Genomic DNA, 10,278 nt, shown 5'->3' with positions numbered 1-10,278 from the left:
GTGGAGCCTGAACTAAAAGGTGATCAATAATAATTCTTAATCACTATGATTTTACGATTGTGTCTCCTAATCCCCAGTCGCCCTTTAACAGATGGTTTAATGCATTAAATAACAGCTACATTTCAATATTTATTAGCTGGGAAGCTTTTAGTGACCAATCTTACGGTTTACAGGTAAAAAGGGAAATGAAAAAATACGTAAGACGTAATATACCAGCACAGTTAAAATAATGCAAATATTTTAAAAACATGGCAGATAGTAAATAGACGGAGTACATAAGGTATTTTATTTCTCCTTTCTGCATGCCTCCGTGGTGTAAGGCGTGCACACTCGGCGCCTAGAGGTCCAAGTTCGAGTCCCGCGAGGGCTTTGCTCCGTGCCACTTAGTTTTAGAATTGTAAATTTTGCTGGAGGTTTTGCCAAGATCCTTCCATTCCTAAATTATTAAGCAAACAGTTCAGTACATGTTTTCAATGAATTGTACAATGCATAACACTCAACAATAAACACGCGTTGCTTTATCGTTAGCACCATTTTCAGATACATTTCATTGATCACTAAAAAGCACTTTTCCAGTTTTCCAAAGCTCACTTTGCTGTTTAGAATATATTTTTACAAAATTCCAAAAACATGTTTCAGGGGCCAGTTTATGTTGGCTACACTGTAACATATATCTTTCTTTTTCCCTACTTAAAAACGTCGGTTATTGACTATTATTTTTGTTTCCAAAATCGCCATACGTCCCTGAAAAATGGATTACAACATAAAGGCCATCTGACACCGCTTTGCTTTGCAATGAATCTTTAATTTAGAAATCTTTGAAATGTATGCAGATGTCAATACGATTAACCTTTACCTGTCTTGTTGCCTAAGGTTGTGAAAAACCCATTTTCTGTTATCCAATACCCTTCCATCTTAATCAATAAAGTAAACCATTTCTTTGTGACATAATCAATACCTTGAAAAGGAAGGAAAATTTGATGATACGAGAAGGCTTTTAGAAATAAAAACATTTATGAAGATGCGCAGCTTATCGAGCGACGGCTTGCTTTATACTCTCCACTGCTTTTCTCCAAAGAGCCGGCAATGAAGTTCACTTAGGTATTTGTCTCTTTAAAAAAAGAATATTTTCCTTTCAATAAAATACCACTCAGGTTCTTAAGGTTTGAATTTCTACTGACACGGAATAAAGCTGATCATTCAAAATTTTGGAGGGATGTAGAGACATTAGGTGACTTTAAGCAGGAGATATGAAAAAGGATCAGTGCCCTCAAGGAAACTCGAACCTCTAACTCTTGAATACGCGCCGAATGTGATACCATTACACTACGAAGTTATGCTGGAAGTAGGAAGACAATACCTTATATACTTCCCTTTTTAAAGGGCGACTGGAGTATGGGGAACACAGTTGCCAAACCTTAGTGGTGACGAATTATTCCTCACCACCTTTTTTAGATCGGGCGCCACTATAGAGACAGTAAGGTTTTTTAAGCAGGAGACATGAAAAATTAACAATGCTCTTGAAGGGATCGAATCTAGAGCTATCGAATACACGCCCAGTGTGCTACCATTACACCACGAAGGCATGCTGGAAGAAAGGAGAAAGTACCTAATAGAGAATGAATTATAGTCGCAAATAATTCTGTTGGTGTTACCAATCTCACATGGTTGGCAAAAGTCAGCACAAGTCAACGACATTCATCGTGGCGACGAGCCAAATGCTCCTGCCGCTGGCAACAGCCTTGAGCACCATACAGGTAACAGCCCGACTTTAGCTCAGTTTAGAGAAAGAGCACCCCTGGCGAACGAGCTGGAGAGTTTTCTACACCTCTTCCCCTAGCAGCAATTTCCACAGACGACCTTTGGCTCGTCTCATATCTAAAATGCGCCCATGCTGCATAGACACTATATGCACTTGCAAACATCTGTGCCTTCTCCGCGATTCGAAACCAGGAACTCGATACGGCAGTCAGAGTCACAAACCACGATCCCGATTGGGCGCGCGCCTGCCTTAATTCTTAATTTATTATAGGCAGCAGATGATTTAATACATTAAATAACAAGTACACTGCAATATTTATTTGCTGAGAAACGTTCAGTGGCCAAGAGTACAACCTTCTGTTTACAAGTAAAAAGCTAAATGAAAAAATATGCAAGGCATAATATGGTAGAACAAATTAACTAAGTTTGAATATTATAAAGATGCGGCAGATAGTAAAAATAAGTGTATAAATTTTTGTCGTTGCAGACGCGATTCCCAATGAGGAAGAAGTTTGGTTGAATATGGGTTTTTTCCACACTGTAAAAAGACACTGTAAAAGACAATGTAAAAAACACTATATATACACACACAAAAAAAGCACTGTAAGTAAATTTGGCCTTCCTTATCACGTGTTTTCGCGATGTAATTGGAAACAAGACTGGTTAGCAATCGAGAGATCAAGAATTCGAATCCCGGGAATGGCATTGCAGATTTTTTCGTTTCTTTCTTCGAAACAAACCTAATGTATCGACAAGTAGCACCCGAAATAAAATGCAGTGGACGATATTTGGTCACAATCTGCATCTGTTGACTGAGTTTTCTACTCCCAAGTAAACTTTCAAGTGAGGGAACTGGCTTCTATCCCAAGCAAACGATCTGTGTGCATGATTGATGATCGTGTTTTCTACCATGCGTAACGCGAATATGAGCCAATTCACTTTAAAAGCCTTCCACGAAGGCATCCTTTCTCCTAGGCAGATAGCTCTCGTGTTCCTTTTCTCACTCAAATAACCTAGTCTAACCTAACCTACTAGTACTCGAGAGGTTAGATGTCCCTATCCAAAGAAGAGCACTGCTGATTCTTCATGTTTCCGAAGTTAAAAAATCTGATGCGTACACCACATGACTTCCTTGTAGCGAATATTAAATTATACGCATTTTTTCTTGCATTTCATTTAAACTTATTGGATTGAATTAAATCTACTTCGCCGACAACGCATAAACCACAATAGAATAAATGCATTCTTTAAAATTCACTCTATTTGTTTACCATAGGGACACTCTGGCGCTAGGTTCACTTAACAGTATTATATTTTCGTCCATATTATAACTCAGAATGCACAAAATTTATATCATTTAAAGAATTACTTAATCGTTGCCACATGTTCTATTCAAATACTATAATAAATCTAGAACGATGTATAAAAGAAATTAAGCAAACAAAACAAAAAAGAAACAGTTTTTCACAGACGATTCAGTATTTTTTATTCCATGAATTCAGTTCTCACTTCGCGACAAAGCAAAAATACATAAAAACTCAAAATATCTGTATTAAAAATTACGAAGTAAATCTTAAACACTTATTTCCTAGAAAACATTCCAGAAAGGATTAAGCATGATTTAATTCGAATAATAAATGAAGGCGTTATCTTTGTTGTTGCGAAGCTCAGTTTCTCTACATTGGCAACAAATCCACTACCCTGCTGTTTCAAATGGAAACAAGCAACGGCCGCCATCAAAAAAATTATTAAGCTTAGCGGCACTTAAACAACTTTAAAATTGTTGATAATTCTAAAATTATTGCACACAGATTTACTAAAGGCATAAAAACCTCAACCGGAAGAGAAGAACAACATAATTCAATCATTTTTAAAGCAAAAAATGTACAATTTACAAACATATAAGAGTAAAGAAACTGAGATCACTGAGCCGGGTAACAGAGTGGATATATATATAAATATATTTATATACGTTTGGTGCGGCCTATTGCAACCAAAATACGAGGTGCACATCTATATGTTATAGCAGTCCTATATACAAAATTTCAACGTTCTGAAGCTATTCGTTTTTGAGTTATGCGAGATACATACGTACGTACAGACACTACTGAAAATTCTCTTCAGAACTCATTTTAAAGCAGTTTTATAATTTTTTTGGAGGAAAAGAGTATTTTATTCTGTCCTTACGTACAGCTATCACGCAAAAACATCGCTAAATTGCATTCGATAGCGGTGAAAATGGATATTTTCGTTAAAATATGCTGCCTAAAACTTTTCGCGATTACAATGCTTCCTTTTTACTTCGTACAAGGAAGTAAAAAGTGAATAAAAAGATAAAAGGAATATTTTTAATTACTCTGTAACACAATGATCCTATTTTATTCCAAATTTTACATGAAAGTAGTGCTTAAGGTTTGTTCTAGCTAAATATGTAGTTTGTTGCAGCTAGAATATTTCAGATCTGTTAGCGAATAATCGCTACTTCTAATGTTTCGACAAGTCCAAAGAAATGTTAAATTACCCTTTTATTCAATCAAATTATTTACAAATGGCCTATCTCAGGCTTAAGGTAAACCTCCATTTCGGTTTTAACTTGAGACATAAAATAAGAAACTAATCTAATATTAACTAAACTAAAAACTATTCGAAGTTGCACAGAAATAACCAACAGAGTTTGGCCCTTATTCAAGCTCACCGACGAATAATAACAGACACGTACGGCCGAACGTAGTGAGCTCTTCCATTGAAGTGACGGCCACGTCAACCTAAATACTGGTTCTGCCTCATTTACATAAAACGCGATCCTAAAACCTCATTCTGGCAGGGAAATGACGGTGGGAAATACGAAATTAAACGTGTTTATAAATAAAAATAACTATTATAAAATTAAAATAACCCCCTACAGGTTGATTAAATTTCTTAACTATGTAAACATGGCAGTTTATGCCTTTGTAAGCACGCATACAAATTTGTGATTCTTAAGATTTGGAGATGCGAAGTTCTAAATGTTTATAATAATTTTTATTCTAATGAAATGCGGTGTTTAATTTTGTTTGAAACTTGCTCTGACAAATTTGAAACTATTATGTTTAAGACTTCCTACTTTTTATATCAAGTCACTACAAATTTTATAACATTGTTTTCATGCCAAAAATACTGATAAAAGTAAAACTATTTTAAAATATAATAAAAAATGTATTGCTTGCTAAATGAAAAATATATATTATAAAGGCAAAAAATAAGCTTTACATTGTAACAAAAAGTAATAATACATTCAAAGAAAAAAAGAAAAGAATTACCGTATATTTTCTTATATAGGTTGATAATTTTTGCAAGTATTTTATAACTGAGGTTGATTATGTTGATATATATACAAGTTCAAAATGATATGCAAATATATAGATCACAAAAATGATATTATGGGCTTAATAACTGAACGGCATTACTTTTATCTCATTCAGTTATTAATTATTAATTATTTATTTGTGTTTCGGCTCTAAAATTAGCGGATTGTGCAGCAGATTTTTGTCTGTTTATTTCTGTCAATAAAGCATAAACGCCAAATTTAATTTAATCATAAAAAAGAGAATATAACTGGGAGATTGGGGGGGGGGATTCTGATTGGTTGACATTATTTGCCAAAACTCAGAACCAAAGTAAGATTCCACACGCTATTGCAACAGTGCTATATTCTGAAATTCTAAGAATCGAGCAAGAGAAACATTTGAACCAAAAATACAGTTTCCTTCTAGAATGAGATTACGGAAAGGCTGGAGATGAAGAAGAAAATAACGATGATGTAAATACGATGAGTATTGTGATGAACGTGGCAGTGAAAATGATGATAAGGATCAGGACGATGAGAACAAAAAAGATGAGGAGAGAATAAGGAAGGTGTAAATGAAAACGTCGAGAAAAACAAGAAGCATGAAAATGAACAGGATAGAAGTAGTTTCGATTAGAAATTGTTCGGATAATGAACGAAATACAGAAACAAAATAATACCACAAACCGAAGTTTTATTGTACACTCGAGCATGCATATAATACAGCAAGAGAACGAGAGATGGTATAATCTTGTAGGCTAAGGGGAAAAATTCCTTGCTCAAAATTTCGTTCAGAAGAGACAGAAATTCAAAATGAATTTTATCACTTCTATATCATTGAACGAAGCATTTATTCAGGATTTATTCTTGAAGGCATCCTTTGCACTTGAATTAAATATGCAAACATCTCTTCAGGCTTTTACAGGGTAAAAGGAATATCTTACATCTGGTAAATGGCTTGAACTCATGTTGAAGAAACTAATATGCACTTAAGCTGAAAGAAAAAGCTGATGGTACGAGAAAACTTTATTCTTAGTAGTGTTAGATAATTAGCAAAAATGTTAAATCCTACGAAATAATTAAGAATTCTTAACTTTTTATAAAATTTGTCAGAGACTGTTTGAAAGTGATAGTTTATTTTAGTTGCCCATCCAACACTTTTGTAACTTAGACCTCTTAATGTATAGAGTTAGGTTTCTATCAATCTGATTAAGATGAAAAGAGTGAAAAGACGAGGATGACTATGATGAGGATGAAAATGATAAGGATTAGATATATAATAGGATGAGTTTGACAAAAGGAAAGACGAGGTTGTCGATTAACTAGTATGCTGATAAGAACGCGGAAGCGCATAACAAGAATGAAAGTTAGATAGATGAGGGGGTTTAAGATGAGGATAATGGTGATGATGACCTGGATGATTAAGATGATTTGAAGGATATGCAAGAGGATGAAGATGAAGAAAATCAATCAGTATCAGTTTTAAGATTATTAGTATTAGGATAGTAACGAAGGTTAGGAAGATTAGGAGGCTGATTTTGAAAACGATGAGGGTGACAATGGAGAAAAAGGTAACTATGGAATGAGGAAGAACAGGATAGGAATAAGTATCATGAAGATGAGGAATAAAATAAAATAAATAAAAAATATGAAAATGATTACAAGAATGAGGATGACAATGCAATTGAAAATACTAAGGAGTATAGTAAGGAGATTGTGATAATGATGAGTAAAATAAGGATGAGAAAAATCAGAACGATGAAGAAACCAAAGATTAAATCGAAGTGAATGAGGAAGAGGATAATAATCATTAGAAGACGAGGATTAGTATGAAGAAGATACTAATAATGATTAGGAAAAAAGGATCTTTATGATTTTGAGAGAAAAGCATGTTGTCTTGTTTAGGTTGGGAGACGCCAAGAGAAAATTTAAAGCCAAGAAAACGAATTATCATATATTTTTACGAAAAGAGGTTTCTTATTAAACATAAATGTATACTTTTCTCTTCTAATTACTTTATAAGGTATTTCTCCAGCCTTCTTAGCATGCCTTCGTAGTGTAGTGGCCAGCACGCTTGACACGTATTCGAGAGGTCCGTGGTTCGAGTCCCGGCAAAAACATTGCTCCTTTTTCATTTCTTCTGCTTCGAAATAGCCTAATGTCTCTACAGCTTTCCATTTATGTGTGCTATCCTCTTTCTATGAACGCTATAAAATTAAGTTAGATTATTTCTGTTTCATCAACTTAATGTGTTGTCTTTACCTTTTTGCCTTTCACTGAATAATTTCCTATAATTTTCTGTCATGAATGTATGCATAACGAGTATATATTTAAAATACTTATTGCATGTATTGCTGTAGAGTTTAACTATGCAATCATGTTCGGTGCCGGAATAGAAAATCCATATTATTGTAATAGTCATTTGGAAAATGGATTCTGGTACTGACTGCTTGGATGATGAACTGGCTTCAGACATGAAATAATTTCATAAATCGAAGCTTTGCGGTACACTTGTATACTCATACAAATGATTATAAAAATGTATATTCCAGTAGCAAAGAAAAAAGAAACTGCTATTTCCCTACTTTTCGTGCACTGTTTGTTTTCTCAGAAGGGACGGAACTTTAAACTAGTTTGACATCATTTTCCAGCTTAATGGCGCGATTTTCATGGATAGCACAAATGTATCAAAATTTGCTCATCTTGCGATATCCGTCGGCATTCATTTTTTACCTCTATCAAAAGCGTATCAAACTGTTTCAATGTCTAACTCTCAGTAATTCGTTTTGTGTAGCAGTGAGACTTTAAATTATGTTTTGTTCAAAAAATGGCATCACATTGTAGAGACATTAGGTACTTTTGGAAGCAGGCAAGATGAAAAATGAGCAACGCCTTCCCCGGACCTCTGGAATACGCGCCCAGCGTACAGACCACCACACCACGAAAGCACGCTAGGAAGACGGGAGAAATACTTTATAGACTGTCCACTGAAGTTCACGTATTTGCATAAAGTTCGCCAACAGCTATGTAGGTGTCATAAACAGAATAAAACACTCGAAATTTTGAAGCAATTGAATTACAGATTTAAGCAGTCAGGGGGTTCGGTATAAATCGTGTAAGTCCTTCAGTATAATCCTGAGAAGACTCTTAAATGTCTTCTCACGATTTACACTCAGCGACGTCCTTTACACCTAAATTAAATATGCAAAGGTCTCTTCTTGCGTTTACTGCGAAGTTCTCAATTTGAGTAAACTGACTGAGCCCACGTTAAAGTACTAAATGTGTAAGGAAGCTGCTAAGAAATTAGTTGTTATAAAGAAGCCTCAATCTCATAGAGATAGTTTTATGAAACTCATGAAATGTTTCCACATTAATCTGCAAGGATTTCCTTTTCTGGTAGTATAGAATCACATTTACTTAAGTATCAGACAAGTAAATTAAAAACAAGTCAGGAGAATGAAGATGAAGAAGAGCAAAATGAGGTATTAAAATGTAAGGATGATGACGAGTATAAACATAAGAAGGAAGGAATTTAAAACAAATATAAAAAAACTAAAGTTAATAAGTCTGTAGATGATGAGAATGAGGATGATAAGGAAGAAAATGTTGAATACGATGAAGCTGATGAGGAAGTGGCTTAGAATGAGGAAGTAGTTGAGGAAAATGAAGGTGAGGGTTATGAAGATGAGAATCAGTTTGAGAGGAATGAGGATGCATATAACTTTATGATGAAAGAAATAAAGACGATGATTAGGTGGATATGCTTAAGGTTAAGGATGAATATAATCGGTATTTTGAAGGATGAGGATGGGAATAAGTAGCATGGCGGTGATGAGTAGGATAATGAGGAAAATGATGATGATAATAAGGATCAGGAAAAGAATAATGAGCAAACTAAAGATGAGAATGAGTATGAGGAAGAGATTATTAATGTGAAGAATAAGATATGAATGATGGTGAGAATGATGAATATGAGAATGACGAGGAGGGGGAAGAGATGATAAGGAAATTGATGAGAAGCAGAAAGAAATTATGAAGATGTTAATGAGCAATTTAATAAGAATGAGGAGGATGAGGATGAGGATCAGCGACAGTATGATAGTGAGTATGAATACGAGGCAGGATGAGGATAATTATAAGAAGAGAATGAGGAGGAAAATAAGTACTATTTTGATAATGATGAAATCACCATCACCTTTGATTTCTTCACAGTTTTAGAAATAAACTAATAGAGACCACACTTAAGTTCTGCTTTAAAGCTTCTAAACTGTTCTGGAAAGCTCTACATTCTTCTAAAGAGTAAAGGAATACGGTGCCATCCAAAGATTTAGTAAAACCTGACAGCAGGTGCGCAAACGCGGCGACGCGAACCTCATATGAGTGACGTGATTTCAGAATTCAAGTTGTACTGAAATAGTAACATTTTTTTAAAGTAAAAAAAAAAAAGCAATCGTAAATTTATTGCTTAGCATGTACGACTTCTAGTGATAGTGAAAAAAAGTGACGCATCTTAACATCTTAAATAAGATGTGTATCTTGAAGCAACATTGTTATATAAACGGAGTGTGGGCCTCGTGTTGTGTTTTTCGAAATCTTTGGCTTGAAGAGAAGTGAAGATGAAAATGAAGAGGAGACTAAGACGAGAACCAAGGATAAAAATGAAGGAGAACAGAATGAGAATTATGATGAGGAAGAAGATGAGAAGTATGAGGTAAAATCACTTCAGAAATACAATGAGGTGAGATGATGAAAACGAAAATGAGGATAATGAACATGAAGATGAGAATAATGGCAAGGAGAAAGAGGATGTTGAAGGACAAAATGAGCATGATCAGCTTAAACATAAAAATGAGGAAGAGAATAATGAGAAAGGAAATGAAGATAAGGAGAATGGTGAAGGATAAAATGAACATTGTCAGTTTAAAAATAAGAATGAGTATGAGAATAATGAGAAAAATAAATAAGGTAACGAGAATGAGGATGAACATGACAGTGATCAGAATCAGTGAATTGGAAGTCCATTAAGACTCATTTAGAGTCGAATAATACTAAAAGAAAAATAAATAAATGTACCTGAATAAAAATATGCAAATTTTGGAATACTGGCTGTTCTAGTATTTGAGTTCTATCCCAAGCAAACGGGCTGGCTGAATGGTTGGTTTTCGTACTTTTCCCTGTAACGTGAATACGAG

Source organism: Stegodyphus dumicola, chromosome 3 (assembly GCF_044657685.1).
Source record: "Stegodyphus dumicola isolate Sdum_Otavi_A_Nest chromosome 3, ASM4465768v1".
NCBI classification, from domain to species: domain Eukaryota; kingdom Metazoa; phylum Arthropoda; class Arachnida; order Araneae; family Eresidae; genus Stegodyphus; species Stegodyphus dumicola.
Note: the sequence above shows the minus strand (reverse complement) of the source record.